Below are 8,158 nucleotides of genomic sequence, written 5' to 3'. Positions count from 1 at the left end.
ACTTGCATGATGTGGATTGCATTCATTCAGTCCACAGTTCCATGACTGTAGGAAGTGTTTCCTGGTGAGCTCTGCTGCAGCTCAGTCCTCAGATGTGAGCAGCACAACATCTCCAGAATCCAAGAGGAAAGGGGCATGTAGAATTTGCTCATTCCTGAAGTTTGCATATTTGGCCTTTCACAGAACATTTAAAATGCAACTTGACCAAAGATAGATAGATAGATAGATAGATAGATAGATAGATAGATAGATAGATAGATAGATAGATAGATAGATAGAGTTGCTGGTTGGGCATTTTGGTTTTGGGGGGTTTTTTGGAGGAGGGGCAGAAGAGGGGAGTTGGTTGGGGTGTGTGCTTGTAAGTTTTTGGGGCTTTTTAATCTGCTGACTCAATTTTCTCTTTCAGAAGCTTTTCCAGGTCAGTACTTGGTGGGAAGGAGTAGCTGTCACTGCTGAATGACAAAGCATCTGTGTGTAAATTGATCATTCTCTTTGTAAATGTCCACTTCTGCTAATCTAACTCAGAAAACCACAGTACTCTCTCCACACAGAAGCAAGGAATACACCTGGGAATGTTTTGACAAGGGTTTGGACAAGGCAAGACCTATGGTGGGAGCACAACAGCTAAAATTATGTCAGTAATTTCAATAAGGAAGTGCCACTTCCTGGGAATAAGTTGGTTTTCACATTTAATATTTCACTGCTTAGAGCAGTGTTTGTTGCAGCAAAGTTATAAACTTATATTTAGGTTAATTAATACTATTGACATCTGTTGAGGTTGCAGGCTTTCTGGAACAAGTTTGCTCCCTTCTTTTTCCCTCCTTACTTTGTTTTGCAGTTTTTTTATACTCCCTTTTTAAATAGTGGTAGTTGCCTTACAGTCAGTAAATCTGGAGCTCAGAAGTTACCTGGAAATATTCCTACAGCTGGAGCAGCAGTCAGCAGGGACAAATTCAGTATTAATATGAGTAACAAAACAAGTTGGCAAAATGGATGTGAAAAGAGGTATGCAACTGAATGCTCATTGTTGCCATAGTTACTAGTACTTACTCTTAATAATAGTATTTTGTTATTTATCTAAACACTAATTGCTCTGCAGAAGAGGATTTGAATTGGAGAGAGAATCTAAGGGAATACCAGATATGGGAATACTTAGGAGAGAAATTCAAGGTCAGTATACTGAAAATGTGTATTATTTTCATCCTGTCTGTGTATTTTGGTCGACATCTGCTCAAGCTTCACACTTTTTTACTATAACTACTTGGAACTTCAGGATTTTTTGGTCTTGACTGCACCTATAGAAGGTACAGTTGTGTAGTCATGCAGCTTGCAATGTCTTTTTTACCTGTGGTTCATAGCTATTGGAGAGATTAAGAATGCTCATCATAGCTGTGTTGTTCTTCAAGTGCCTCTGGGTTGTTTTTTCCTCTTTTTAATTCTTCCTTTGCAAGAGGCAAAAACTTCTTTCACTGCAGCTTCCAGAGCTTGGGGCTGGCAGACTCGATTGAGTTTACCTCCATTTGAAATGATGAATGCTAAAGAGTCCCTATTGCTGATTCTAAATATGTGTCATCCTTATTTTGTGCACATCCCTTTACCTCCCTCTTTGGGAGTGCCCCCAACACTGTTGTGGTGTTGCCTGAACTCCAGCAGTGCTGTTTGGCTCAACAGCATACAAGAATTTCATACCTTCCCACCCAGCCTTGGCTGATTAAAATACAAATACCCAGTTTTAGCTGAAGAAAGCAGGAGTTTTTAGCACCTGAGAGAGAGTGTTTGTGGTACTGACTTCAGGGGTGTTTTCTTTTGCCTTGGAAGGCTCCAAGCAATGCTCTGGCTCTTTAAATGTTTTTGAACCCTTCAGAGCTCTTAGCACATGAATCTGCTCTCTTGCCTCTCTCATATGCAAATCCCATATGCTAATTGCAACATCTAAAGCATTCTTGGACACTCTGAGGAATACTTCAAACATTCTTGGACATTTTGAGGAGTATTGTGGGCCCACTCTGGTTCTTAGGGCCTCCTGTCCAAGGTGCAGTTGAGCTGGTTGCACAATCTGTCTTCAGTGACAGATAGGTCTCAGCTTAATGTCCCAGACTGTGTCTGCTAATTCAGAGGAGGTTGTAATTTAAGAAGAATCTCATGCAATGCTATATTCCCTCTGTCTGGTTCCACAACTCTATTAGAGAAAACTGGTTTTGGAGTACTCTCACCTTTGCAGCTGGAGGTTCTGGCTGTACAGACACGGCTGAACCACAGACAGAGCTAATACTGATCAATACTAACAAATACCAGTCTTGCTCTGAGCTGGTGACAGTTAACTCCCAGTTCTGAAGATGCCTCAGAGAACATGAAACATCTCTTCATCTATCTCCACTCTTCAGAGTTTGAACTGCTCTAAACTGTCTGTATCTGTTATGCTGTGCTAAATTATTCCAGTACGTGTTCCATTCTCATGGGAATCTGTCTAACCAAAAGGTAACATTCTTTTTTCTTGTGGGAAGCTGTCCCAGACCAGCTGGAGAGGAAGAATTATTGTCAGCAGCTGTTTACTAAAACCAAAAAGGAAAGAGGAATTAGGTCTCGTTTGGGTTTGCAAGAACAAAGCATGTTCCTGCACAAATTCAAGGTGTTGATTTTAATCAAAGTGTTCATACAGAGAATTCCATATTCATGCAGCTGTTTTGTTTTGTGGTCACTGCATTAGGAGAATTGGCATGGACTGCAGGAGTTTGAACCCATAACTCTTGGAGTGTTCCTCATTTCCTTCTGCAGTCTGGGCTGCTCGAGGTTTGTCCAGGCAGTAGCCAAGGTATGGCCATGAAGTAATTAGGAGCTGCCATATAAACAGAATGGTATTACTGGAAGGGGCAAGGAAGGAAGGAAAATCAATTATGTGTCAGATTGTGCTTAGACAGAGATTATTTATAGTCTTGATCCTTAATTACTTGGGTCTCTGTAGTTCTGTCTTGGATCTTCTGTGTTGGTTTTTTGCTCTGCACTCACTTGTCTGTAACTAATGCCCCAAGAGATGCTTGCCTTGCCATGAGTGTTTAAATTTCTGTTGCCTTTAAAAAATGCAGGGAAAAGATATTTTATTCAGTGCATGTGGAAGAATTTTTGATCTATCCAACTGTAAAACTGGAGAGCGGAAATTGTAATAGTAAAATCATGTAAAGTATACATTAAAAATAGGAAAAAAAGGAACATAAAAGACACAAGGATCTAAAGGGATTTGTCCAGTCCAGACTGTGCTGTGATCCTAGAAGAATCCAAGATTCACCTCAGCAGGCTGCAGTGCAACCTCACTAGAGGTTGGTGGTACTTATAATATTTGCATAGAAATTATTCTCAGTGAAAAAGAATTGCAAGTTTTAAATTGTTCTCCAACACAAAGAACCTAAACTGCCCCAAAACAGCAGCAGTTCCCTTCAGCTGTACTTTTGCAGAATGTCCTGTTGCTGTATTCCAGCTGAAGTGATGTTGTATTTCTTAGGGTTTTTATACATTTCTGTCTTTGATGTTGCTTTTCAGAAATGTGTAAGAAAATGTGGTGGGCAAGGGGTGGGTGAAGATGTGAGATGCGAATTGTGCATCAGGATTGCATTTCATGCAGCACTGACATGAAGCTGCTTTGGGGGAGGATGATTCCTTACTGAGCTGTACTGAATTTTTGTCTGATCTGTAAGGTTTTTGGAGTATAAATTGTATCTTTATTGGAAAAATTACAAACGTTGTTGTTTGATTAGTAATAGAACCACAGCCTCTTTCTCCTTCTTCATAAGATGAAGTCTAGTGAAAAAGATCTGTCTTTGGTTTTGAATGGTTTAATTTAAATAAAGAAAACTATAAACACATAATTTTGCTATTAGAAAGGTTGAAGTGCTGGCCGAGAATATGACTTGAAAACAAATTAGGGCCAGAGTTGTCTTACAGAATTAAATCTTTATTGCTAAAAGCTGACCATCCTTGTTGATCCCCACATTGAAGAGCTGGGTTTTGGCCAGGCATGATTCAATTCCAAATTAAACTGCTGTGAAGCTGCTTTGCTTTCACAGAGTACTTTTTGTAGGCAATTAATCAATATCTCCTGGAGAGCTTCAGCAGAGGCTGTGGTTGTAGTTGCTCAATCACTGAGCCTGCCAAATAATCACATGCATTTGTTTTGTTTGGGAAAACTTCCTGTGATGATTTGTTTAAGAAAACAAACACAAAACAACCACAGACCAATCATTGGGGGTGGCAGTAGGGGGTGAGTGTGGGATGCAGAACCAAAAAGCCATGAAAAACCCTCTCCAAATCCACATATTAAGTGGATTATCTGGAAAAACTTCACTAGACAAACCTGCAGGCTCACAGATGTCCCAGACAGAGAATCAGAACTGCTTTAGGTGCAGTCTAGTGATTGTATCTCCTTAGATTTATGGACCTATCCTAATATTTAGCATCCTCCCTCCTGCCTTCCACTTGGGGTTAGTTTAATGCCCAGTGGTGATGGTCTTTGCTGTGAGCTCCCTGGTCAATTGTCTCAACTCATAATTGCTACAAATGCAGACATGGCTTCTCTCAGTAGTTATGAGGATGCATTCCTGTGATCTCTTTCTAAGAATTAGTAAATCTGACATGACTGAAATGAGCCAGTGGTGTAAATTTGGGATATAGGAGAAAAGCTGCAGCAGGGCTGGTTATTCCATAGCCAATCATTTCTTTTCCTGAAGCAGAAATCCTCCTGACTTGCACCTCTCTGATGGAGATGGCCATTTGGGTCAACACATGGAATGTACTTTCTTGTGGATGCTCTGAGTGGCTCCTTGGGACCAGAAAACAAAGTCAGGTTAAAAACCAACAACAGTGTGAGCAGAATTGAGCTGAGGGCATGGGAAGAGAAGGGCAGTGGAAGCCACGTCCTGGCTGTGCTTCTTCCCTTCCCTGGGAACTGCTGTGCCTTGAGAGGCAACAGGGGCTGCTTTAGCCCCTGGTAACAAATGTGCCAAATCCACACCCACTCTTGGGAATAATGTTTATAAATTTGTTATTTGGTGGGTTGTTGTTTTTTTTGGTTTTTTTTTTCATTTTTGAACAAAAGCAGCTGGTAATATTAATCACAACTAAAATGCTACTCTGTAATTTCTGATTGACCTGTGGAGGGAGGTAGAAAGGAATGTTCTTGTCACTTCAGTTAAAGGAAATTACAGCCATGATTAGTGTCAAGTGGAAAAGGATTATTTTGAAAGCAAACTGGGACTGCAGAGAATAATGGAGAGTTATCTTGGAGAAACACTCATGTAGAACATGAAAAGAGTAAGCTAAAAATCCAGCTGGGAGAATCAGGGGGGGACAAATCTAAATTTAAAGCAAAACAAACTTCTTAAATAAAAGGTATTGATATATTAATAAATCTAGGGAGTTTTGTCAGATTACAGGGCTTCTTTACCTACTGTCTACTTCCCAGGAGTTACTTTTGATTAATGCAGTTGTTCCTGAGCAGCAGAGCATCAAGTTCTGTATTCAGTATTACTGCCTTGTTTGATCCTGATTCTTGTTTTACCTGCTGCTTTCTCTAAGCCTCACCTGCAAGAACAATGAGAACTAACACTCCTTGGTGCTTTGGGATGTTTTGGTTTTGTTTTATTGTCTTTGGTTGGGTTTTTTTGTTTGGCTGTTTGTTAAGTGTTCAGCCTTGGTGGCTGCAGTGAAAAGCCTGGATGTCTGGAGAGAAGTGCCCCAGGGATACAAGACTGGAAAAGCAAGGAAAAACAAAACAAAATTTACTATGTGTCAAGATTTCTAATTCAAACATTCTGGATTTAGGTTTTGGTGGACTCATCTCACATGGTTAGGGTGGAAGATGAGGAGGGAGGTAGCACAGGGTGATGTGTGGAGAAGCACTTGTGCATTTATTTTCCTTTGTGGTCGTTCTAAATTCCATAATTGTCTCCCTGGGCTCAGAGAGAGCTGTCTCAGCAATTCAGAGCTGCAGCTGCTGAAGAGGCTGTAGGAAAATGGGGCTGATACCCTTCAATAGGGCAAAGAAGAGAAGGGGAAGGAATGTGGGTTAGAGGTGCAGAAATCCAGGGTTTTGGAGAAACTCCTGAAATATCCAGAGGCAGAAAAATCAAGAAAGAAAAACAAAAAGACAAAATAATTCTGTAAATAATGATTACCAATTTGATAAAATGAGCATTTGAAAGGCTGTGTTAAAAAAATAAGGATTTCAGAGACTTTGAGAGACACTTATGGCCAAGATGTTCATTATGTGTATTGCTGAGTTTGTTTTTTCCCATAGAGCTGTATGTATTTCCTGCATCAGATCCTACAGGTTATATATCTAAATTTGAAATTCTAACTAAATGGGTTGCTGTAAGTGCTGTGTAGAGAAAATTACTATGTTGATTTCCAAATTGCATCAATGTCATACTGTCCTCAGAAAAAACAAAAAAAAAAGAAGAAAGTGCTGGATCAATCATGTTCTTTAATTTTCCTGTAGCAACAATGGCAAGTTTTATTACAGTGTTACAGGGCCAGGTGATTTAAGTGAATTTTATTTATCTTCAGACATCTAAAAATTAGCAGTCTAGACACCTTGTAGAGAGAGACCCATGGCCTGGCATCCCCAGGGGGAAAATCATCCCATCCCAAGGTAATTGTGTAAGGGAGGAGGAATGAGTCACTCTGAGGAACCTGTTCCTGTCTGCTGCCCCAGAAGTGTGTGGATGTTTAGACACCCAGCATCTGGATAGTTAAGTAAGAGGAATCCCACCCAGCAGGAAGGAGCTCAGATGTTTTCTTTGTTATTCACTTTAATTAGTTTCCAATTTAGATGTAATTTTTCCCTCTCTCTCCTCCCTAGACCAATCCAGTAGGATCAAGTTTACATGAACCTTTATCACACTGAGGAACTGAAAGGGAGATTTCCCAGAACAGGCATGAATACAGTTGGCATCCATCTACCAGCTCCCTTCTTAATTGTGCTTTTATGATTTTTTTTTTTTTTTTTTGGTTACATTTAGGGGGTTTTCTCCCCAATTTGTGGTTTATGTCTGCTATTTCAGCAAATGCCAACAGCAAGCTTTATTCAGATTGTCAGGCAAGCTAAGGATCACTTCTTGTGAAGCTGTGAAAGTGCCTAGCAAACAGCAGGTGGGAACTGGGAGCTCCTGGAGGTGCTGGGGTGAGTACACAGAGACAGCACAGTGTTTATGGTGTTGCAGTGCAGGGGGACTCTCCCTCTCTGGTGCACGTGCTGGGATCCAGAGCTCTCAGCCTGAGCTGTTCCAGTGCCTGCACCAGGTTCTGTAGGAAGCCCATTCCCATCTTTCCGGGCTCTAGTGTCTAATTTAGCTGCTGGTTGTGTGTCTCGCTGTACAGGTAACAGGTGTAGTACCAGGATTCAACTCTATTTGTAGTGTATTTTTATGTTCCCTATTGGAGGATGAACTCCAAAGCTCGTGTGATGTCAGAAGGAACAGGATTACCTGGATTTATTATTGTTCGATCCAAGGAGCAGCCAGCCTGTTTCTAAAGCAAGAGGGAAGGAAGAGTTTGAATCAATGACATTTCCCCTTACAAACCAGTTTAAGTGTGTAGAGTCTTTGAGGAGATTATGTAAAATATGAAATGATTCCTGAATTGAGTCCATCATGAAGATTCTTATGGAATTTGCACTGGCAAGAATTCCACAAGGATTGCTGATAGAATAGCATATTCTGTATTTATAACTGATGTCTTTTATCAGAGCCATCCCAGGACACAATCAGTGCACTCCCACTGACAGGTTTCACCTCTTGCTGGGGTTTTACTGCATTATGGTCCCTGCCTGCATGGTAAATCTACTGAGATATTTATCTAATTGAATTTATGAAGGGCCTTTCATCACGGCTAAATACTTCATGGTCTTGCCTATTAAATTACATCAATCCTATAGCTGGGAAACTATGGGAAATTGGAGGTCACCATGGAAACCATCACTGGAGCAGGAAATGAAACTGCTGTGTTGATCAAGTGAGTAATCAGTTATGTACAGCCTAAAAGCACTGCAGTGCACCTACCCTGCCTCTCATGGCTGTGTCGTGCTGGGCCTCTTCCCCACAGCCTGCCTGGGGCTCTCTTGACTTTAAAAATGTTCTTTGTATGAAACTGAGTGAGCCCTGCCCTTCCC

Source organism: Parus major, chromosome 5 (genome assembly GCF_001522545.3).
Source record: "Parus major isolate Abel chromosome 5, Parus_major1.1, whole genome shotgun sequence".
NCBI classification, from domain to species: Eukaryota; Metazoa; Chordata; class Aves; order Passeriformes; family Paridae; genus Parus; species Parus major.
Note: the sequence above shows the minus strand (reverse complement) of the source record.